The sequence below is a fragment of the Gavia stellata genome, chromosome 11 (genome assembly GCF_030936135.1).
Source record: "Gavia stellata isolate bGavSte3 chromosome 11, bGavSte3.hap2, whole genome shotgun sequence".
Taxonomy (NCBI): Eukaryota; Metazoa; Chordata; class Aves; order Gaviiformes; family Gaviidae; genus Gavia; species Gavia stellata.
In genome coordinates, this window is record NC_082604.1 from 18,014,859 (window position 1) to 18,040,587 (window position 25,729).

Genomic DNA, 25,729 nt, shown 5'->3' on the forward strand with positions numbered 1-25,729 from the left:
CCTAATTTGGGCTCACACATCACTAGAAACATCAAGACTAAGCTGTTGGGACTTAGGAGCAGAGCTATTTTGCCAACTCATCCTGGCTGGCAAAGCATCTGCATCCTACAAGCTTCATGGTGGAGCAAATTCAGTTGAGTCCTTTATCAAAGAAGCAAATGAAGACTCTTGGGTATAAACTAGAGAAAGTAATCCTGTGGGTTCCTGCATGGATAACTTTGTCCTAGCAATTTGCTGTTAGCAATGTTGAGTCAGTCTGGGGGAAAGGAGCAAGGTCTCCACATGTTAGCGTGGGGACAGTACCTCCAGCTAACAGCAATGATTGTTAAAACTGATGTATATGTATGTGTGCTTATTTCAGCCCAGTAAGTTTACTCCAGGTAAGAGGTTGCCTACTTGAGGAGACATTTCTACTTAAAGTCCCGATGTCTGACCCAACGCTAGGAGATAGACAATTTGTGGTCATCTTCCACCTCCATCGCTCCTTGTGTGGGAGAGACACTAGCAAGTGCCAAACATCAGCCCCAACACTTGTGGCTCTTCCCCACCATGCAGTCTGACTGCTCGGCGTGCATGCAGCAGTTTCACAATCCCTAGCACCAGAGGATGAGCCTCTTGTGCTAGACATCTGATACCAGTGAAAGGACACCACCAGGGCCAGCATGGAGGGACTGGCTAGAAATGAGGCAGACAGGATCGTGGCAGGAGCACCCTGGAGATGGACAAGCATCCAAGGCTGAGCTCCAAGGACGTGACTTTCCCTCCCACATATGCCTGCCTTCCAACCTTACATTAACAGTGCAGAGCATCATTCTGAAAGCAAGAAGTGAAAGGCAGGTCCCCCCCACGGGGCCGGAGAGGAAACCAGCCACAACGAGTGGGGGCGGAGGGCACGCGAACCGTGCTCCCATCGCCTGGTACTTCCCGTTACCAACACCAGTCCTGATAGACCTAGAAAACAACTGCCACTTGAGCAGTAAGATTCACCTACACTGCTGCCTCCTCCTCCCACATCCTTCAAAAATGTAAAATGCAGCAATAAAACTCAGGCAACTATCTAGGTTTTAAGAGCAGAAAGTAATGAGGGCACTCAGCCTTAAGAGCTGAACAGGACAACTCTGCAAAGTTATTACATCCACAGATGGCTATACCTTACCCATTGCTAAAAGCATCCTGGAGTTTTATTATGACAGGTTTTCAGCCCCTGGTTTGACATCTCATATGGAGGAGTGTCCTCTCATATGTCCTGCTGTGTGAAGCACCCTCCGACCCTGGACACTACCTCCATACTGATTCAAAGCAAAAAAAAATCCCAGTACTGACCAGATTATCGTCATTCCTGTCCTGGCAGCTCCCTAGTTGTTCCTTAACCACCTCCCAGGCAATACACCTTGGTCCCACTGAGCTCTCATGGTCTGCCAGGTTCATGGCAGGGATGGGTTGAGTGATGCACAAACAAAGAACACCTGCTTCAGTAGCCAGGTTGCACAGTGCTGGGGACACCTGAAGATAATGTGAGTCTCAATGTATGAGCTTAAAAAGCACAGTGCTCTTGTGGACAGTTCAGGAGCGTGAAGATCACACTGCTGTAACTCAGTTACCGTAAGCTGGCATGCAGCTCCATCTCTGCTACCCTCTAACGCATTTGTTTTGGCGGTGGTGGTATTTTCTAATTGTTTCCCCATTAGCCCTTTCTCTTCCTTTTTCTCCCCCTCTCATTTTCTATTATGCAAAAAATGCATTTGCTGCCATTCATTTTTGCTATCTGTGCCTTGACGATGTTTTCATCAAGTTCCCTTTTCCTCGTCTGTTCCAGCCCCAGCTCCCTAGCCTCAATTAAATTTAGCCTAGCTACTTTGTGAGATCATAAAAAAGGGAAATGAATTAATTTCTTTTTAACAACTGAAGCTATACTTCTGGGTTTGTCACTATTTTGCCCCCATTTTTTCATCTGGTAAAAGGCCAACAGTAAGGCAAAATATAAGGGAAAGTGGCTTGCAGATAGGCAAAGCCCCCCACCTCTCTGTAGACTTCTCCATGGTGGAGCACCCTGGCTAATTCAGACAAAGCCATCAGTGCTCCCTCACCATTCCCTGCAATATTGCCTGGTTTTCAATCAGAAGCTTCTTTGGAGCAAAACAGATGAACATTTTGTGATGTGGACAAGTAACAGTTACTCTTACACACGCCACTGCCTCTGTGGTGCCATGGTTCCTGCACTTGGATAAAAACCTCCAATAGGTAAAGGCAGTGCTTTTCTGCCTAGCCAGTAAATACAGGTTTTTTTGTCTCAGAGGTGTTTTCTTCTGAAAGAAGCTATTTCTGCCAGTTCTACAATAAAAAGTATTGTTTTCAGAAGTTTCTAGCTAGATGTGGGATGTGGGGGATTGCGGAAGTCAGTGGCTGCAAGAAGGCTAAAGTCACTGAGAAACTCAGAGAATATAAAGAACAAGCTGCATTGGATATTGCAGGCTTGAGAGAAACAAGAAACAAGGAAAAACACAATGAAGGGAGAATCAAGATGGATGGGTGGGGGGAACCCAAGAAGCAGGACCAGGAAAAAGATCCTGGAAGCATGCATACTTGTAGGGGATAATGTGGTAAAGTGGCTCACCTTGGCCGTCAGGGATGGAGCTGTTACAATAGCTGTGTCACACATTTCTGAGTGTGAATACAGCAAGCTCGTCCTTCAAGGGTAATAGCAGATAGAGTGAAAAAAACAAACCCGCTCTGGTTCTCCAAAAACAATCCCCTGCCACTGAAGAATAGCAAATCCCACCAGCCTGTCACTGGACAAGCCAGCTATTGCTGCTTCTTGTATGCCAAATGCAATGCATTAAGGACCTGATCCATCTGCTGCTCAAGTCAATGGCTGGACCACAGAACTCTCACTGAAAAGTTAAACTGCATGTTAAATCTACAGCTGCCCCAACATTTCTGCTCCACGCAAATCATTCCTCAGGCATGATTTCCCTTAAACACGCCCCTTCCTAGCAAACCTGAATAAATCTAGCCACCCGACATTTAACACAGCCAGGCTGGAAGGACCTTTGTCATCAGAGCCCATGCCCCTGGGAACCTTCCCGCAGAGACAGCAACCTCTTGCTTTCCCCATCAGTGCCACACCTCCCTCTCTCTCAGCTGAAGCTTTCTGCATTTCTGCCTGCCACTCTCACAGCCATCCTCCTTGGTCAGCAGTAACTCAACAGCTCTGTTCCTGATCTAGCTGCCACAAGCTTTTCCCATGACTCCTTACTCACTGACCACTCTGGCAATACCCCTTTCCCAAATTCACTGCCCCACCCCAGACAAAAATCTCCTAAATCTTCCTTACGTCACCGCTTTAAAAGTCCTGTTGACCGTCTTGTCTAACCCTTCTGCACTGTGCAAGGCACTGAACTCCACCCAACTATTTCTCCATGAAGCTTTTGTTGAGCTAAAGAATATTTGTTAGAAAGTACACATAACCTCAACTAACTGAATTCAAGTATTGGAGAATCCACCACAGCTTTAGGTAAATTGTTTGGGCAAGCAATTAAGTACCATAATTACAGCTTCTCCTTTATGTCTGGCTTTAAATTTTTCTAGATCCGCTTCCAGCCACTGGGTTTTCTAACACTCCTATCATCTGCATTACAGACCTGCCTCTCTTCCTTACACAGATTCTTTCAGAACAAAGCCAGGTCATTGGTTAAATCAAATCAAAACGTTTAAATTAAGTATCAATTAAACTCACTGTAAAGAGCAGACTTGATTCATTCATGTATATTTACTCTGAACTCTTTTCAATTTTTCAGCAACCTTTTATGAAGTGGTGGATGCTAGCATAAGACCATTTTTTCAAGAATGTTAACTTAAAATGGAAGGGGTAAAGTGATGAATAATATCAAAGACAAAAACCAGACTGAAATCAGCTGCGGCTGCCCACGGTTCTGTTATCCTTCCTTCCTTGGAAGCATTAGTCATCACCTACTTTTGGAGGCAGAGGATAAGACTGGACTAACCATGATAAATAACATTAAGAGCAAAGAGTGAAATCACGCTGCATAAATAAGGAAAACAGTGTGCTCTGGTTCTATCATTAGAATGATCCTAATGCCCTAGGTTCAGAAAATTCTAAACATGAAAGAATACACCACAGCAGAGGAACCAGAATCTATGAATCCCAAGATGAGACTGCATTATCTAAAAAAGTCAGACCAGGAATATCAATAGAAGATAACACCAGGTAGTAATAAAAGCCTGACAAATTTTTTTTGTTCCTTTTTTCTTTTTTTTTTTTTTTTCATGTGTGGGCATAAGTACTTGTTTTTGCTTTTAATTACAGGATGTCATTCACCTTTGAGAAGCAAAGGTAAAACAAAGACAGTTCCAAGTCAATTTAGCCTCATATCAGATAAGCAATGGAAGGGTAGAGTACCAATTTGTCTACTCTCTAAATTGTTAATACATTCATCTCTGAGACAAGCTGGCTTTTCTGTGATTAGACTGTACCCAAATAAATCTTCATTTCATTTTCATATGTATAACATGGACCAAATACTCCTCGGATGTTGATGGACTTTGCCAAGAGAGAAGAGTTTGTCCCTGAGTTAATTAAGCTAATGCTTCAGAGTGGGTAGCAACAGTGTTTAACAAAAAATGAGCAACAACCGTCTGTGCTTCCAGAGAGCCTGCTCTGTCATCCATCCCTCTTCTTCCTAAATCCACTGGCTTGATGTAGGTCCATAATGTTCTTAGTATCACCCATGCACAGTTAACCATCACTCCTAAGGCCAAGGGATTGACCAGATACAGGGAGCCAGGACCTTGTTTGCTGACAGGAGATGCAACTGGAAGCCCTATTGCAGCTTCTCTCTGATACTATTCAGGAACACGATCAAGACATCCCCTTCCCTGGATAACCCAAGTTTGTCTCCAAGGGCTTACAAGAGCCATGTGTAGAAAGGCAGACTGCATTCTCCCCACTCTCTCTTCTCTTCCATCCATGTAAAAGAACTCAACTTTTTACTTCACTTCACCTTCCAAATTTTAAAGATCAGCTCTAGCACTGAACCAAGTGGACACCCTTCATGATACAAAATCATGCCACACATTGCCCCTTTCAGTTAGAGGTGCAACCCATGAGACTGGATGTTTCTACTCTAAGCTCAATTGTCTTCTTTTTTTTTGTCTGAAATGCCCAAAAGCACAAACCAAAATGCCCTGCTAAAAATACAGTTCTTTGCTTTGTCCTCATCACCTCCACTCCACTAATTAGCCAAAAAGCAGTAATTGAGGCTGACCAGAGAGATTTGCTCTTTACAAACTCCCAAAGCTGCTTGTTTCTCTTGGCACCGTTCCCCTTTGAATGTTAAATGAATTAATTTCTCCATTTATGGCCGATGGTCTCTAGCCATGAAACTTTCCTGCTTCTTGTGGCCTCCAAAAGAGGATATAATGTCAAAATTCTGGTCTCATTAGAGGTCTTTAACCAAACATAGGAAGTGCCACAGGTACTTACAAAGTCAGCCCAAGCTCTCCTGGGATGTCTTTCCCATATGGTACTACTTATCCTCATCAATTTTACACCATATGGCAAATTATGTGATTTGAGGAAATTGTGATTCCTTTTGAACTCCCTTAATCATTGCCGATCTGCACAACATCTCACCAAATTTAAGTCCTGTAATATTAACCAGTCCAAAGAAACTCCTCCCTCAGACCCTCCCAGCAGCAAATTGACTCTTGCCCTTCATGCTCTTCAAACATCACGTCAGCAACCAGGAGAACTGCAAAGCTGCAAGAACAACTCTGAGCACTGGGAATGCTCTGTGTGGAGTCTACATGACCCTGTTGGCTGCTTAGCAGTGGAGAGCTAACAGGAGTCAACTGAACCACCAAGCGACTCAGAGACATGATGAAGAAGAATGGAACATGCTGTCACCCTCCAGTGACTGCCTTCTTGACCATATGCAAACTTGATGCACATGGACTCCAAGTCCTTGTGGCACATCTCTCCCTAAAATCAGGTTCCTTTGCTTGCACCCATTTTACACTGTTTCTGGACATTTCTTTCACAGTCTTTCATAGCAGGTATCAGCTAGAGCAACTTTAAATCTTCCTCTCCCCTCAGACCCAGAGTTTCCTCCAATTGCCTGGATAAGGCAGGGTTTTGTATCTTCAGCTCAATCCCCTCAAAATAAATAAATAACTGAATTTAAAAAAAAAAAATATCAAAGTCATTTCTTCAGTTAAACAGGTCTGAAAGCATTCACCAATTTCCTGCTGTGGGACATCACTAACATAGTCACAGGAACTAAAAGAGAAAGAAACCTAGTCAGAGCACTGCCTCTCCTGCATTATTCCTTGAAGCATATAATCTAGAATCATCTCTCTCTGCCTTTAACAGCTTCAATCAAATTTCCATGGGATCCTCCAGAAGACCTGATTTAAATTTGAAGTTCACCCTGCTTTGAGCAAGGGGTTGGCCCAGATGACCTCTAAAGATCCCTTCCAAAATCAGTTATTCTATGACTCTAAAACCCCAGACTTCCAGCTGTGACTTTATCTTCACTCAAAAGGGTTTGCAGCAATAGAGCTGTATCCCACTTCAGATATGCCAGCAATATCACCTACTGGCAATGCAACATTATATTCCTTATTCTGTAGTTGCAATGGCTCGCAAATGAGCGCAGCATGTGCCCATTCTTTTTACTAAATAATCAGTAATCAATAATAATAAACTTTTTTCCCCTAGCATAGCTGCATCCACACTTCTTTTTTTGCCAGCAGATCCACACCAGTTTGGGATCTGACTTTTGGTTTATGTACTAAGTCACTACAACTTCTACAGTATTATTCAGACATACAGGAAAACAGCAAGTCTATAGTGGAGATAGTAAAGACATGATAATAAAGAACATTCTACATGTTAGAAAGATACTTACCACGGGTTAACATCACCATGAATATAGTTCATCAGATACCAACCCAATATGACATTCATTCGTATACCGAAATGCTGGTTCTGGGACAATTTTGGTATCAACCAAAAACTTAAGGGTAAGTTTCTTTCTCAGCTCATTTCTCTCGTATCAGCTTCAATAGTGGAAAAGGTAGAAGGGCAAACTAAACATAAAACTCCTTTTCTTTCCCAATATAATTGCATTAGTAGTTTTGGAATTAGATGCATGCTATTTGAATTTGACTGCTGCTGCAAAACATGCACATAAAAGCTGATGAACGAGATCTTCCTTTTACAGCCATGTCACATCCTGGTGTTGGATGACAAACTAGGCTTTAAAATCCCAATAAATTGAACTTGACTGGCCCACGTGCATTGAAACAAAGAGATAGTACTGGCTCCCTGGAGATAGATAGATTTATCTAATCTAATACAACTGTAATGACAGCATTACAATTTCGCCAGAGAGCAGGCTGATTCTTAACTTCTGTGGTATGAGACAATACTCAGCAACTCCAAACATAATCATACTGGATAAAACGCTAATCCAAGGCCTCAGCCACTTGTGGTCACAACAAACCTCTGAGCAATTGCAATGGAGGAGGTAGACCTGGTGTCCTGCCCAAAATGCTTGCTCAAATACAGCAAAGTTTGTGGTTGAGCCGTAAGAGCTGAGCCAGGAGGTAGCTCTGAGCCAGACAAATTTCTTCCAATTCTTAAAGCTTCTCTTCCTAATAACATGACCTACAAGTTTGTGAGGGTGTTGCTGCACCACAAAAGAAAAGTTCAAGATGGATGTTCCGGAATTTTGTGTATAAAATGAGAGAGGAAATATATTAATAAGGACAGCAAAAGAACAGGTGGAATAATGCAGAAAGGTTACTCTGGGAGCCTCAGACCATGAGCTCCCTTACACAAATACTGTTTTCCTGAACACGATTTATTTTCAAGATCCCTTTGCCAAAAAAAGCTGCCTTCATTCCTTCTGTGCCCATATTCATTGTCTTGCCTATCAGCGCAGCTCAGTACTTGGCTTCCTACTTCAGCAAGACACTGCCAAGCAACAGAGAGCTTATCCATCAAATAAAATGGTTAAGGGACTAGACTTGTCGAAGAGTGGAGACGTACTGGAATCAGGCCTATCAAGATGGTCCCACGTAAGAGAAAAGAAATCAGGACAACAAGGGATGGCAAGGTTAAAACTGTTAGAGCAATCCCAGGCTGTTTGGATGCTGATGCTGGCTGTAAACAAGAAGGAACCGTGCAGAACTAACATTCAGCTCAGCAGTGAGATATCAACAAAGACCCCAGTGGGACCAAATGGGACCGTGGCAGCATATTGACACATAGATAATTGTATTAGCTTTGCAGAGCGCTGTGTGTATGTCTCAGCCTGGGGAGAAACAGCAGGGATCTGAGCTCAGTAGAGCCTGGGAAACTGATACAGAGTGAACAAGGAAGCAGTGCAGAGCATGAGGTCCTATCCAGCAAGGCTACCATGGGTGTAGGTGGGGTTTTTTTATTTTTGATGGGTTCCCTGCACTCCACTTCTGTTCTAAAATAGCTGTGGTTGCAGGAAGCGTCAGCTGCCACCGTTCCTGGAAGAAAACAGATCTGCAACTGGCAGTCTGAACCCCAAGCCATTGAGAGAATTTCTGTGAATGGAAATGGAGCTGCAGCCCAGGATACGGGCACAGCACGGGCCCCACTCAAGAAGGTTGCGAGCGCAGGGCCAATGCCACTATAACCTTCTTGTGACACCTCAAGGAGCTGGCAGTATGAACCAGACTTTGAAACTGTAATGACTAAAAAGCAAGCAATTAAATCAATCAGTGGGCAGAAACTGTGTCCAGGATGAAAATCTTTAATCCCTGATTCTTTTCCTCCCAACCTGATCCACTTAACTTTTCCTCCGTCTGATCCCAAGCCATCCTGGAAGTCACAGCCTCAAGTATGACAAATCCCTGGATGATTTCTCCTCCTTCCTGAGCACTGCACCAACCTGTGCCTCATTTTTGGCAGCTCACCTTGCAAATAATCAAGGGAAATGGCTTTTTTCCTATGGAAGAAGAGTGATTGCTGCCAGATGGCTGGGAACTGATGCTGTGTGGAGATTGTTAATGGAAGCAAGGTATCTGAGTGCATGAAAACTGTAGGAAAGGAAGTACACAGACCCCTTTGTATAAATGGTCAGAAAAAAGACTACATTTCTCTGAGTTTCACAACATCAGATGATTTGACATCATCAAGACATGAGGACCCCAATGTATTCTTTTCTCCCTTTTGCAACACAAAGCAAAAATAAAGACTTAAGTGCTTCCTTCTTTAAGAAGCTGAAAGCCTGCAGTACTGTCAGGAAAGAAAGAGGATCTCTGCAAGTTACTGAGTCCTGCTTTTAGCAGGAGACTGGACTATCACCAACACTAGTTAAGACTTGCTGTGGCTTTGTCCTTAAAAACCTCCAAAATGGAGAATCCCTTGCTATCTGGTGACTTGTTCAAGAGTTGGGTTATTTTCCCGATGAAAATGTTTTTCCAACTCTCCAGATGAATCTCCCAATCCACTAGGCATGTCCATGGCATTTTATTTTGCCATCTGGACAGAAGCATTTGGCTCTGGCATCTTCGTAATGCCCCTGGCAGTAGTCACAGGCTGCTGTTGGATCACTCCCTTACCTCCTCTCCACCAGAGAGAGAAGGCAAAGCTCCCTCAGTTTCTTCTTGTAGGCGATGTGCTTTAGGTCCTTGACTGCCACAGTAACCCTCCTCTGGACCCTCTCCAGCTCTTTAACATCCACTTCCACTGGAGGACTCAAGATTGGTTAACAACCTTGCCGGCAGGAAGTAAAGGTGAACAATAACTCCTCTCAGTCTACTGTCCGGGTTTCTCTTGAAGCAACCCCATATGAAATTTGCTTTATTGGCAATAATAGCACGCATTGGACTCATATTTGACCTGGTGTTCTCTACCTACTCCAGGTCCTTTTGTCAAGGAATAAGGAAGAATAAAAGGTGTATTTTGAGATGGTGCCAAAGCTGGAGGAGCTCCAGAATGTCCATGGCCACGAGGGTAAGTGGGTAAGGGTAATGTGATGTTAGCTACCCCTATGCCATTTGCAATAAACACAATATAGAGCTCATAGAGAAGATGGCTGTTCAAAGAGGGGTGTTCTGGAAACATGGGGAAATGGGTGAAGAGGAATATTAAGAGCAAAGGCAAGCGTGCCATGACACTCTGGAGCACATCAAGATAAAGCTCTGTTTTAGTAACCATAGGGCATTAGTTCTGCTCTGAATAGAAACTTGTGACTGAAGACAAGTGCCTGAGATTTGATTTTCAATTCTTCTTTGAAACTCGTAAAACCACCAAGCACCAGCCTAGGAAACTGTTGCTCTTCCCTTTTTGCTCAGTGTCCGTTCATTCAAGAACAGTGATACTCAAAGCTCTGGGAGGTAATTCCTCAGCTGGTGCAAACCACAGTGCCAGCAATAAAGTCAACCCAGCCAGGCATCCACACTGGCCTTGCAATTTTGCTAAACAAGCTCATCATATTCAAAAGCTAACTCGAATTGCTCCACCACTATGACATTGGTGTCTTCTGTTTTTGACCACCCAAATTAATCGTTTGTTCCCTTTCCCAGAAATCAGTAGGAAGTTTTGTTGTGACAAAAGAGTTTCCATACTAGACTGGCCGTATCAGTTCCCTAGATGTGAAATGGCTCAAATCTGACAGTCTCCAGGAAAACGCTGCAGAGCTCATCTATCTTCACTGCACCTTCTAAGAAGAGAGTGTGGGGGGCTGGTGGAAGAGAGGAAATGAATCATGAGCAGAGGGAATTTTTGGAGGGAAGGAAGAACCAAACTTTTAATGTATCTGGAGACAGTGATACACTGCTGCGTTTTAGCCACTGCTGGCAACCACTTGTGTTCTGCTTTTGAACTACACTAGGGCAGCTGGGCCATGAAGCTGGTAAGTGCACACACAGCTCAGTTAATCAAATGCCCTCCAGTAGTTGCTACCGCTGCCTCACAGGTCTAAGGCAAAGCATCTTCCCACACACAACTTAAGCGTCTGCAAGGCATTTCAGCATGCCTTCGCTGTGCAATGCACATATTTCTCTTTCAAAGTAACACAGTTGCCAATACCTTAATCTTTCCATGGGGACCTTCAACCCTGCCAGCCCCTTAAGTGCTTCATTACCTCCAGTGCACTCCTGCAGAGCTCACATCCCAGGCGAGCTATATGAGCACAGCTCTCTGTCAACTAAAGAAAGCAAACTGAACTGCAGGAGATCAGAATCTGTGCAAATCAGGTCTAACAGCCTATCTACCATCAGTCTTTGTTCCCGCAAGTTTGGCCTCATTTACTGCAAAATATCTAGGACAAAAGGCAAGACAGCAACAAGAAACCACCTTTGAGACTGAAATTATTGCATGTTTCTTTTCATGAGATCCTGTGGGAGAGAAGATGCTTGCTCCTCTGCATGGATGCTCTAAGGGGCTCTGGAGACCAGCCAAATAACATAACTGAGGCACCTGAGTTGTGTGAACATCCCCAAAGCTTTCTTGTTTTTAAGTCAGAAACTGCTGCCTCAAGTCATAAAAATACTATGTTTTGAAATTGTATTGATAGGTTCTTGGCACTGAAAAAAAAATGAACTGCAAATGCAACCAATATGGAAACTTGAGCTGCCCTTTGTTTCTGCAGGACTTAAAACACTAAGGGGAAAACCTAAGCAACAAATTAAGTTGATCCATGCAAAGATGCAGTCTGTTAGGACTGGTACGCAGATACCTATTTTGAAACTAGCTTGAGCACATGAAGGCATAACCTATCCTTTGAAGTTTCTAGGCTGCTCGCATCAGGTTCCTTGAGATGACACTGCTAGAGATGTCATCCTGAGGAATCACCTCCAAAGCAAGTCCCTTTTTAAAGCAAGCTACCTCAGGGCCATTTTTTGTGAAGCAATACTACCAAAGAACAGCTTCACCTGCTCTCTTCGTGCCAGCTCACCCTTCCTCCTCTGCAGCCCCCTCTACAATCTGTCACCCTTCCAATTGAAGTTATGATCTAATGGCCCAAGATGATATAGAAAGGTTATTTAATCATGCAAGGAATATGAACACATACACATATGTACGCATACACAAGTGCACGTCCCTGGTTTTTTGATTCTACATCATTTGCTCAGGAAACTGGTAAAGGGAAGGAATAAGGAGAGAAACCAACAGTTGCTCACATGGATCAACACTTCCAGGCTCTCTCTTTTGCAGCTCATCTCACTCATACTTGTGGTTTCAACATGTGATTCACATTAGGCCCCTCTGCTCTCCATTTGATGGTTCTGCTAAACAGATGTGAATTTATTTAGTCACAGAGCTTGCTCTCTACACTGCCGCTTTGTAGAACAGATGGGCTTTTTTTTTTCTGTTCAATAATATTCAGATAAAGATCATACAGAATGCACAGGTTTGCTTGACAATTTCATATGAAATGGAACAACACATGAACACAGACATGACCTCACAGGAACTCTCTTCAGCAGCTAGGACACACCGCAAGAGGCGACGGTACTGATGGAGAATGCCAAACTGCAACACCAGTAATGTCTAGAGAAGCCCAAGATCTCAGGGATCCCTGACGCTAGCCCCATAACTTCAGGCAAATGAGTGATGCACGCTGCACCTAGCAGGGTCAGAAGACACAACTCCACCAACCGCCCATAGCAAAGAGTGTCTCCCTACGCGAAAGCTCTGAAGGGTAAGCTCCTGCAACATTCATGGGGACATGAAACCATGTGCATCTCCTGGGACTCCTCAGCATGGTGAAATAGCCTGGAAAAGCTATTCGCTCTCTGTGTGGGCATTCTTCTTTCTGCACTGAGAGTGCCTTTGGCAATGGATGAAGCAGAACTGCACAAAGGCCCTCTCAGAGCAGAAGACGACTGCCCACATGAGAAGGACGCTCGGAACAGCTATTGCACTTTAAATTCACACCCTGGCTTTGTTTCACAACACTCTCCCTGTGCAGAAAGGCCCTAGGCTTCAGATTCAATTTCTGCCCGTATTATCAATAGCTAAGCAATGCTGCTATCTGAGGGTAGGATATGGCCTATACAAGAGGCCAAAGTACAATCCGGGAGGGAAAGGATGAGCTTCACACTTACTTTTCGCTGTCCTGCATAAGGATGGCCTCTATATTGCTTTAATAACTGGACACTGATGACTTCACCCTAGCAAACGGCCCTGCTGTGTGGGTAAATGATCCCTGCTTTACCACAGAAACCAAGCACAGGATGCGTATACATGGCACACACAAATGTCATGCCCCCACCTGTGCAAGGATCTAATCCTTTTCCAAAAGCTGCAGCCCCATCCCTCAGTCACAGCTTTGCCCTCCACGCATTGCCCACCTGTTACAAAGATGACCTCAGTTTCTAGGAGAATCTACTTAGGACTTACATTAACTCGCCAGAAAAAAAATAAATATTATATGTATATATACACACACACACACACTTTAAATGTGGTTATATTAAAACTTGGATTATCTGGATAATGACTCCAAGTTTCAGAAGGGAAGCAAAAGTGGCATTCTCTGCTTGAAAGGCACCCGGGACACAGCCATTAACACCCCTCCCTTGGGGCCCTAAAGCTGAACATTTACAAGAGCAGAAAAATATGTGTGGCTTTCTTTTGGGAGAGGGTGGGCATACAATTAAGCACTATTAAAAAGCTAGTAGGTATTAGGCAGTAAAATATTTTCAATAAGAGAAGACTGGAACTTAAAAGGACAGCTGAGTTCCTTGCAGGGCGACAGACGCTTCCAGCTACAAAGCACCTCATGTCTTCTGAGAATTTTTTCTTTCTTTTTTTCTTGGCAAGTTCTGAGCCACCCCGGTATAATTTTCATTCCCATTAATGATGGTGCTATCCAAATATTCTGTGCATGGACATACAACAGCACTTCACTCTTTCGTACATCTTGGGAAGAAGCGACGAAGTAAAACACTGAAAGAGAGACTTTCATAAGCACAAAGCAAATTTACGTGCCCAATTCCCAGAGGCTGGTTGCCTAACCTTCAGTATGCACCTCCAATAACTTTCTCTGAGCAGTCGAACAATGTGCTTTCTTTCCTCCATGTAAGTAAAATGAAATTCCCTCCCACTTTGCCCCACCTGCCCTGCAGACCTGGTGGGGCTGGTGCTCCTGCTGGGGCAGGACCGATGACAAGACAGAACACGGCATTGGGGAACAAGGTTCCCCTGCCGTCCCTTTGGGCCGTGTAGGAAATCTTCCTAGGCGTCACTCCTCATCTGCATCCTCCCTTCCCTGTCACCTCCATCCAGACACTGGGGATAACATTTAGCCCCTTCTTTACAACACTTGGAGCTCAGAGACCAGAAGTGCTCTGTAAGGGCAATCCCGCTGCAAAGTGCACAGAGCTGAAAGGCATCCAAAAGGCAAAGTACGGATATACAGATTTCAGTGGAGGGTTAAAACCAAGGGGGAGCAGAGCCATCTCAGCTGGGGAAGGCTCATGATGGATAGCAGTGAGCTGTTCAGAAGACAATTAAGAAAACATTTTGAATGCCCTCCTAAAAAGGAACAAATAGGTCCAACACTCCAACAGAAGGGGATTTTTTTGCATCTCTGAATGATAGCACTTCGCTTTTATGGCCTGCGGCTGCTTGGGAAATTCAAAGCTATTTCTCTGAAGAATTCACTTGGACAAGCTTTATGGCTTTGATCAGTTAACTATTTTTTAATGCTAATCCACCCCAGTGATATTTGTCCTCCTTTTCCCCATGTGCACAGAAGCACAGACACAGACAAATACTACACAAAAGCAAACATTAGCCAGATGAACAGCCAGGAACAATGACATCCAGAGCCCATAACCAAACACCAACTTCATTCTGTTTTATTCTCTTTTTCTAGTGGCTCAAGATCCTTTGGCCCAGTGTGACCTGCTAATTGAAATTTAGGAAGAAAATTTTGGTGCTCAGCAGGTAAAATGCTCATGCAGAAATTTGGCCACAACTATTCTCACTCAAGTAAAAAATTTAAATAATTTCCTCTAAAAGTTGCCATAAAACATGTGGCTGAAAGGTCGTCTTTGAAACTCAACACAAACCCCTGCAAGTAGCCCAAGTGCTGCCCCATCCTCCAGATGAACAAATAAAGGTGCAGAAATAGCAACTTGCTTACATTTATGGAGCAAAGAAAAATGAGCCAAGAACAGGACTGAAGTTACCGGACACCCATCATGTCACTGGAATTGCTCCAACCTCCCCCACAATCTCAGGCTTATAACCTGAGCACCACGCTAAGCAAAACTCCATTTACAATCTCAGCATACAAACTTGTCTCCTTGTTTAGGGCACAAAAGTCTGGAGATCAGTCCAACTGTGTACCAGGAACACATCAAGTATCTAAGCCAATACTCAAATATCTGTCATACTAGTTGCATCACTGTGACATCTTATGACATACATAGCAGCCACTACACCAAAAAAAACCCCGAATACGGGTCAGTCTCTGCCCTGCAGTACCTTTGGTATTCAGGCGGTTGTCTAAACTCTGCTTGCTGTCTTTGGGTAACAGATTCAGGCCATATTTCCCATGGCAGAGAATTACACAGGCTGATTACCCTCCGCAAAAAGTGAAGAAATCCTGGAAGCAATTTTCTGTCTCAATTGTTCCCAGAGCGCAGGAACAATCTTTTAGCCCTCTTCTTATTTTCTGCTCAATGCCATCCAGGCTCAGTGGGCAGAATCCATCACAACGATGCCTCAGGTCTGGGTCCTGCAAACACTCACCCAGGTGAAATTTTACACATGAGTAGCCCTACAGCCTTCAACTTGCGTCAGCCTTGAACTTGGCCACAAGCGTTTAGAGGACAAAAAGAACGGAACGAGATAGGTGAGAAAGTCAAAGTACCTGGGAAATGTTCAGTCCTAGGTAGGACCAGGCTTATCTCAACAGCATAACACAGACAAAGTGTTTCTGATGCACACTTCTTAACGTAGCTCTTTCAAAATTCATTATCAGATTTTTAAAGGAAATCAGGAAAGAGCAGCTGTACCTGAGAATTGTGCATCACAGGTAGAGCTCAGACAACAGATCATTTTCTCAAACTAAAAATTTCATTGCCCTGGAAAAAAAAGGAAAAGAAAAAAAGAACAGATATTTTCTATGGGGGAAAAAACCCCACACCACTTTTAAGAGAAAAATCTAAATGCTGATGGCTTTCTACCAGAGTCTGACAACTACCGTGCAAAACTACCATCCCAGTGCTGACAGTATTTGCAGGTGGGGAAGGCTGGTTTCCAGCTTCTGAAGTGCCCATGTAGACCACACACCCCAGGAGGCACCACCATCCCGGTGCACCCCAGGCTGCACAGACTGAGGAGATGTGGTTTGACTGCAAGACTGACCTACAAGGGGGAAAGGACAGGGTACTGCATACCAATCCGCACCCCTCCGCATATGCTACAGCAGTGACTCCAAATACGAATTTTTCAGCATTTTGACAGCAAATACTTTTCAGCCAGTTACACACCCACACTCAGAATTATTCAATCAGAACCTTATTTTCCATTCAATCAGAACCTTATTTTCCACCCAAAAGAGTTTTGATAGAAAATGTTCAATTTGCCCTAATCAATAGGGCTTAAGCATCAGTCAAAATATTTTCTTGAATTGACGCCGTCGGTGCCAGAGCAGGAGAACAAGCTCTTTAGATAATCTGCCTCCAAAGGCAGGTACTGACCTTTCAGTTGTATTACTTTTTTTAATAAAGGTAACATTTAAAATATTGCTACTTTTCAGCTGACGCTGCTGGGAGGGAGGGAGGGAAGGGGGCTGCATGCCTGCTGCAGAATCGCACGGCCAATCTTAGTATCGCTTAATTTTCAAATGAGGAATTTGGTAGTAAACAACCTTTTTCTTGTACACAAACATTTTTAATTTCATGCCCTGCTAATCATACATCTGTTAGAGCTCCTTTTCCATCCATTGCAGTAATGATAATAAAAGAAAAATCATCGCACTAAAAATGTGGTTTGTCTAAAATTAAAATTGAATAATAATCAATTTTTCTCCGCGGGATGATGGAATGCAGCAAGCAGCAGCACTCGCTCGATGGAGGTGACAGAGACATGGTTTGAAAAGTGACACCTTCACATTCACCTTGCTGGTGGCCCTCGCTGCTGGCAGCCCCTCTGCCACGGCTGTGTTTGTCTAAGAGCCTTTCCGGAACTGGCTTCACCAGACTGCTTCTCTCAGGCTTCCTGATGGTCCATGCCAGGCACCACCACCAGCAGAGCCTCTCGTGCCATCAATCACCTCACCCACCAGCCGCCTCCTTCTCCCCCTTCCTTTCCCCTGCTTTTTTTCCTCGCCACCTCTATCAGCAGGATATTACCACAAGAGATGCTACAGCAACTCCTCCACATTCCCAAATCTCATTCCACCGGTGAGACTCAGTGGGCCTCAGCGTACCAAACTTCAGGCATGTTCAGCACCCTTACCTGTGCCTTCGACATATGAGAGCTGGCTGCTGCGCTACTCAAAAGTGCACTTAAATATGTGATTATAACCCTGAAAACAAGTTGTAATCATCTCTTCAATAACATTAGTGAAAGAGTTGAGGTTGTTATTTAATAGACATGCCCAGCTGAAATGCCAAGTTAATCAGGCCCCAAGAAACACCCACAATCAAGAAAAGCACTTGATTTGACCTAAGGAAGAGATTTTTTTATAATGAGACACTGGAACAGGTTGTCCAGAGAAGCTGTGGATGCCCCATCACTGGAAGTGTTCAAGGTCAGGTTGGATGGGGCTTTGAGCAATCTGATCTAGTGAAAGATGTCCCTGCACATGGCAGGGGGGCTGGACCTAGATGATCTTTAAAGTTCCCTTCCACTCAAACCCTTCTATGATTTCATGATTCTACGATTTACTGTCTTGCATTGCCCACACTCCTCTTTTCTGGACTGCTGATACACAACTTTTGCCTTTTTAGTGTCCTCCTATTCCCATAGCTGTGCTGGGCCAACTCCAAATCAAAAATACTGCACTCGTAAGACCTACACAATGGTAACTCTGCGAGTTTTAATAAACAACGGGAAGCCATCTGAAGCCCCAGGCAATGTGGCACAAAGACATTATGGGCAGAGGTACATGGCTCTGCTACACTCGAGACTCCTCTCTGGCCTCAAGTCTTCATATTAGCATGCCAAACCCTCTCCTTCCAGAGCCTGTTTTCTAAAGCACAGTTATCTACATAAGCTCCCCCTTGTCTTCATCAGGAAGTACAGTTGTTTGAGTAATCGGCTTTAAGGAGACTTGTGAGTTAACTAACATCAATTAATTACTCCCATTTTGCAGATAAGCAAACAAAAGAACAAAAAAAGGGAAGTACCCTGGTCTAAATTCACAGAGGGGAGTTCAGGGCACAAACATACCTCTTGACCTGGGTCCAGAGTAACCAAAGCCAGTGGGGAGAGGACCTTGGCATCCCCAGTCCCCTGCCGCCTCCTCCTCCAGGAGCCACACCAACACTTCATCTCACACGAGTATGCACAGGCAGCCTTGAGATCTTTATTTCATTTGTCCCTTCATGCTAAAGCTATAGGGATTAGAAATGTCACTGTACAAGCCAGCTTTTTATTACTCAAGAGACAGTTTTACCCCAGCTGCCCCAAATGCAGTTGTATCTGGAGGCATCAGTGCTGCTCGGTCAGGGCTCATTTCCACAAGCGCTGCTGCCTGAGCCCCAGCACCCAGCAGGCTTGGGGCAAAAGGTGACACAAGGTAAAGGTGACCCAAACCAGGCTGTACCTAAGACTAGGTGAGCACGATCAGCATGAACACAGGCATTGATACATCCTATCTGTCAATATGCAACAGCATTCAGCTCTGGATTCTTCCGACCTCTAATCAAAGTGTGTTCAGTCAAACAACTCTACCAGAATTAACAGTGAAAAGGGAGGGGGAAGGAATAAAAAAAGACTTTGTTGAGCAAAAGTACTGAGACACATTTGATGTAATAGTCATATGATTAACAAACTGTCATATCAAAGTTTTCTGCAAAGTAGGAACACTCTGACAGTTCATATTTTAGAAACTGACATTTTGATTCATTACTGTAAATAGCACTCTGTATTAAATATTGTGACAAGGCATACAGTGTATTTTTTGAGCTCTATAACATTTAGGAAGTACTGGATTTTTTTTTTTAAACATGTATAATACCAAAAGCAGTTAAAGCAGAACTCCAAGAAAGCTTCTAGAGGAGAGAATCATTATTTCTGAAATAACCTACTTCTCTGCCGTCATCTCAAGCACTGCTGGGAACTTTGGCCCACAAGGATCTTAATGTACTGTTTGCATAATAAAATAGGGAATTGTCTCGTGGAACAAAAGAGCTATAAGGAAAGTGGCTACATTAAATAATGTAAAATTACTCAGTAGCAAACCATCCCGAAGTTGGCATAAGAGGAAGAATACTAAAAGGTGCTGAATTACCACTCAGAACATCTGAGAGTGCAGGTTCATAACCAAGATAAACAATGTGACGTCCAAATGACTGTCCAAATGTACATCTTGCTTATCCCCTCAGTCTCTAGCCACATGTTTTGTGTCCTCCTGTCTCACCACTTGTGCCTGTAAAGGATAAAAGTGACTGCATGGGCAGAAATGAGGGTTGGGGACACACAGACAACAGGACCACCTCTTCTAGCAACGGTACAAATTCAGACTAGTTGAGCCTGCTCATGAAACCACCTCCAGAGTTCAGTTACTGCCCATCACCCTGACACTCAGAGATCATTACATGCTTCTCAGCAGTTCTGCTTTGCCTATTTAGACCGTGAGCTCTTAGGGACAGGAGGTGTCTCTCCCCGGGCATGCCTGCGCAAGGAGACCTCCATCTCAGCCAGTCCCCTAGGACCTGCTGAAACCCATACCTGGGCAGAGAGCTGCTACCAGCCCTGCAACCCAGCACAGCCGTGCCCATCGCAGGCAAGGGCAGGCAGCACTCCCTCACTGCCAGGGCGAGCGGGAAGGGCTGCCCAGACACAGCTATCGAGGACCTCTCCTCACTTGGAGGCCCACAGCAGGGCAACTCAAGTTGTAGGGATGCTGTGACCCACCAGAACTGACCCACCAACCAACACCACTTAATCCCCTTACAACTCCCTACCAAGTTCCTCGCAGCTCATGGATCCCTTTCCCTGGATCACCAGTATCAAGGCAAACAGGACTGGGCCCAGAAGCAATAACGCAAATGTTTTGCATGTCCTCAAAAGCAGCCCACGTGATAGAGAAATTAAAAATAATAGGGCCAGCTAACACAGAAAGACCTTGATAAAGCAGCAGAGGAAAACCAGAGGCTACCTAGCCTGTTTGCAAGATGCTCATGTGTTATTAGGACTGCAGTCAAGGGCTTAGAAAGAAGAACGGTTACCATTATCATTACGTACAGCCAGCTGCAAGTGGAGCTCTGGGCTCAGTCTACTGAGAGAACGGATATGCTGCCATAAACACGGGCCCAGAGCCTAGTCCAGGGCACGGTGAGGCAGTCATGCACACCAAAGATGGATCACAATGCTGTTTTAACAGCGGGCTGATCCAGCACAACCTGTGTTTCCCCAGGAGCAGCTACACACTACTCACATGCTGGAAATCTTGTGGATGTGTTTACATGCCAGCAAGTGTGGTAGTAGTAGTGGTCTAGCCAGACATCCAAAACATATTGGCACGACTATAATTTGTCCATTCACCAATATGTTTTCCTAAGAACGCCCATATGCTTTTCCTGCAGTTCCCATATGCTTTTGCAAAGAGAAACAAAAACATTTTGTTAGTTGCACACGATTGATCACCACATATTTCACAGAAGTCAAGTAGAAAAACAACAACAAAAAAAAGCAGTCAGCTGCTTCCCCCTCCCTTTCCTCTCTGTTCACGGAGGGAACTGTGAACAGCAAGAAAAAAAATTCAGCCCACAGCAAAATACACACACAGCTCATTTTTTGCACTGCAAGATATTCTAGGAATTACAGGAGGAATCTTCATTAAAAACAAGCTATCAAAGATCTGGCAGCCGGTGGCATACCAGAGAGTAATTCAGTGTTGGGTGTTCAGCTCCATGTTCGGTGCTAGCTCGGGTCCTCACCACGGGTAGCGCAGCCCACAGGAATCCGGGCTCCCAGAGGAGCACATTAAACGAGCCTGGAGGAGGGGGGACAGCGTGATAAAGAGGTTACAGCCTTTCTGATTCACAGGACAGCTCACTTGATGCCAAATCTATCTCCGCCTGCAGGTATAAAGCCCCCTCTCGCATGTAGGGCTTCCCAGGGAGGTGCTGCCTTGCCAACGCAAATCCCAAAGCAGCAAGCGTGCGAGGGGAGCGGGCGGGCTGCTCGGTTCAACTGGGAGCAAGCATGTGGGTGTACAAGTATGCGTGTGTCAAGGCTGGAGCATGTGGGAACCGTAGCTGTTTAGTTAGAGACTCATTAAGAAATGCGGGAGACCCGGGACCAATGTTCAAAGAGGAGCGGTGTGAAACATTTCTCTGGAGAAAGATTAGCGCATGTTGTTCTTTACACAAATAAAATTAAAGACAGAACCATAATACGGACAAATCAATTAACTTCTGAAAAGCCAAGGGCACCACATGCAAGAGCAGGCAAGAGAGGAAAAGCTTTGTTACAGGGACACTGGAGCGGTGCATAGCCTTTCTTCCCTGGAAAAGAAATTCAGCTATTGCTTCATGAAGTTCTGATGTTAGCCCTGTCTTCACCGCACTCACTGTTACGAGAACACAGCTGCTTCCTTCCCAAAATGGCCATGCTCATACCTGTATATTGCTATAACCCAAGGCATGAAAAGCTTGGGATCATCTTTGTGAAGACTATAAAAATATACAAGGGCAGATGCCAAAGGACTACTGCAGTGCTAGACTTGGCAGTTTCAGCCTTAAGTTAGGAGTTTGAGGCTGACCTTCTATATAGGACACCCAGAACAGCATGCACCCTTCTACCAGAATAAAGACTTTTTGTGACACAGTCCCATGTTCTACAGTTCTCCAGCAAGTTTAACCAGGGATCCTCTTCGCAAAGTTAGTGTTTCCTTACAATGATCTGATCTCACACAAAGCCTAATGAGAGGCTACATGCAATAGGTCAAAAGCCCAATTTTCCACAGAATCATAGCTGAAAACCCAGTCAAGAGAAGAGAAATCAATCTCTTGCACAGGACACAGTTAAAAAACAATTTGTTGGAGAGAGCTTGCTTGGCAAGATACGTTTTATGATACGTTTTTGTCCTGAGAAGAGTTGTAAGCACCTGAATGTCTGACTTCACCACTCACAAATATATTGATGCTGTTGCTTAAGCTTTGAATAGAAAGCAAAACTAATACTGTTTCATTTAGTTAACAGTCTATAAGGATGGGCTTCTTCCTAGATTTCATATTTACAGCAGCCCACTGGGACAGTTTATTAGATTTAGCCAGGAAAGCTGCAACAGAAAGAGTGAGACTAACAGAAGAGCTGCCATTAATCTTCCATAACCCAGCAACTGGGAAGACCAGGCCTTGAACCAAATTCTACTCTCTTGCTATTAATCTCCTGTCCTCTACTCATTAATCCCTTGTCTGTCTTTGTCTTTCAACATTTATTAATGTCCCCAACTGTTTGCAGTAAACAGGATGCTGAAATCTCATCTCCAGCTAGCCATAATTTACACAAAAAAAAAAACCACAAAAAAATAAACCCAAGAAGAGAGTAAAGGAAGAAAGGAAGGATGTGCATTGCATATCAAAAGGGCAGAATGAAAGTGCAGTTATATTTAGTGACACAACAGGGTAAAGACGAAGCACTCACGATTACAGTGTGCAGTACAGACATCTTACGATTCTCAAGTCAGGTAACATCAAGGCAAATGAAAAAGCTCCACTAGTTGGAACCACCAGGGTAGCAGAAGAACAAAACCCAGCGCACACCTTCCCACACAGCAATGGGTTGCTCTGGACCACACTGGCTCACCACACAGCCTCTGGTGCGTGTACCATGCATGGCCTTCTGGTGCTGCCACTGGGCTCAGGGAACCATCACCACGGCGAAGACTGCCCACAGCCACTGCACCCTCCTAAGGCACGTCTCCTCCTGGAGAACTTCATGGCCACTGAGCAGTTATAGACCAGCTACCAGCTATCCCTGTTCTTTCATTATCTGCTTCTCAACAGGGCTGCTCACTGCTTTCTTCCCCCAGTTGCCATGACTTTGTAGCACTTCTAGCACTATTCTGCCTCCTGGGATGGCACAATTGAGAGAGGCTTGAGGATAGATCTACTGCCTTGATGCTGCTCCTGTTTTGCAACCTTACCCTTGCTGCAATCGAATCATCGTATCATGGGATGGGCACAAAGCACAACTCATGTCCTACACATAATCCGGGAAGAGACTCCTACAAGAGTTTAGGATACTTTATCAGGGTGATCCCTAAGTCACAGCTAAGTATCTCCAGTGAATTTGACCAAACTGGCAATTCTGAATAATGAATCCATTTTCCCCTCACATAAATTTCTATTCAGGTTATTCTTAATAGGCTTACATACTTCTCTGCTTTTGTCCACAAAGCATGGTTAGATTAAAGCTAGTAATATAGTCAGCTCTCCATCATCAGCGGGAAGCATATCCAGGCTGCAGAGAGCCACGCCATGGATGGGGAGCAAGTTCAGGTCCACAAGCAGGAAAGTCTTGTTCAAAAAGGAGTCAATTAATACAGTCCACAGGCCCACACAATCGTTCCCATACAACACTCCCATTCCCAGGAGGGCCTGCACATTTGCTGCTTCCAGACCTGGACCCAGAAATAGTAAAACCACCTCGAGCCTCCTGGGTTAGCCTGGCCTCCCACCACCCTCGGCTTTGGAGAAATGCCCATCATTTGCTGAACGACTAAACCTGGTCCCAGGGTCTTCCCACTTTCTCTAAACTCAGCAGTTGGCAAAGCCCTGGGACCAGATCCATTCCTCACCTGAAAGCAAGGCAGCCCTGTCAGGCACCCAGACAGACGTACAGACAGGCTCTTCCAAGGGACCTCTGCGGGTGCAAACAGAAAGGTCAGAATCAACATTTTGCTCATAAAAGCAGAAAGTAAATCAAGCTGGCTGTGACACCTCACAAAGAACAGCCCCAAAAGGGCCCGCAACGCCAGCTGCTCTCCTGTACGGAGCAGACCATAGTGGTTTTTTCCCCCCTCTGATACAACTCATGTGTCAGTCTGTCCCTGTTTTGACCCATATAAGGGTTTTTCACACGTTGGCAGGACAGATTACATCTGAGCAAGTGTCAGAGTAACTGAGGTTTATTTGGGAGAGAAGCTACTTGTTTTAAATCACTGTAGAGCTGGTGAAAGGCACTGACGTAAGGGCTGCAGGTAACAAAGCCTCTTTTAAAGCCTCACCAGACGCCCTTCTGCCTCTCACACTTAAAGGGCCTCTTCTTCCCAAGCCTCCTCCGCTGCTCAGGCCAATGGTGAGTCACCCCCACAGCACTGGCTTTGCCATGCAAGCACCAAGAAGAACTGAAGCTGAGATGGGACGCATTAAACACACAGCAATTGTGGAAAAAGCGGCAGGGTGGGACAGCCCAAACCCTACCTCCACCTCCAGCCCTGGCTTCCTTTTGGGTGCCTCCAAAGATGCCTAGTTAAAAAGAAAACACAGATTTTCTAAGTTACCACAAGCTGCTTTCAAACAGCAGCATTTCATACTTCCAGCTTATTGATATCTGAGCCTACTCTGGTGTTTTCTATTTCCTTTCATCTCAGTCCTGGAGAAGAAATAAGCAAGTTTAGAAAATACTAGCGATGATTAGTGAAAGGTCCAGTCCATCTCTGCCTGCCCCAGCTCTCCCAGCCCATCATGCTCCCACCTGCCCTAGGTCACCCCCAGGTCACCCCTGTTTTCCTAAAGCCTAATTATCTCGTAACAAACATGGCTAAGATTAGCCAGAGAGTTAAAAATCATTAAAGAGAGGGAGGAGAGCCGTATCTAGCCAGTCACATATATTATCTTTTTAAGGAAACCAGGCTGAAACCCCTTAGCCCCACCATCAGCTGTCCTTGCTCAGGAGAACCTGGTCTGGCAGGGCAGCAGCTTCACCCTCCTGGTCCAGAGTGGAGGAAGGGGAGCACAGGGAAGGAGAACTGCAGCAGTTGCTTCAGATCCACACCAAAGCACAAGAAGCACAGAGAAATTTGCCAAGGACCTGCCCACACAGACACTGGATATTCCTTTCATATTTGCCACGACAAAAAATTCATGTTAACATTTTTGCAAGCACTGTAAGCTCGTATCAAGTAACAGCAAACGGGCAGACAGGTGTCCTGACCACAGAAGAGACAGCATATGCGAACAGCTTGGAATTTATTATTATTGTTATTTTTTCAAGGGGGAAACAAATCCCAGAGATTTTTCTGTGCATGATACATTTTCTCCTCCCTGTTTGATGTTGCTTTCTGACTGAAGACTTCAAATAGCTACCGCTAACCGATGCCTCAAGCCTGCTTTAAACTAATGCCCCTTATGTGACCAGAAATGAATGCACGGTGAATCACTTATGCCACACACAGTGGGGGTGATGAGCAGTAGCCCATGTCTCCGGACTGCCACATGGACACGAATACTTTGTGGGAAAGGAGAACCCAACTCTCTCTGCATTACAGCCTGATAATTCAGCAGTAGTGCCTTTGGACTTTTGGAG

The 25,729-nt window shown here is 44.7% G+C and overlaps 1 protein-coding gene across 1 annotated transcript in view; it reads right to left on the reverse strand.

The window, feature by feature from the left end:
* The window catches only part of LPP (LIM domain containing preferred translocation partner in lipoma), a 232,467-nt gene extending 208,442 nt beyond the window's left edge, over positions 1-24,025 (reverse strand). The window contains exon 1 of the mRNA XM_059822779.1: positions 24,000-24,025. The gene's annotated coding sequence lies outside the window, so the exon portion shown is untranslated. The remainder of the gene's footprint in view (positions 1-23,999) is intronic.
* Between the last annotated feature and the right edge of the window lie 1,704 nt (positions 24,026-25,729).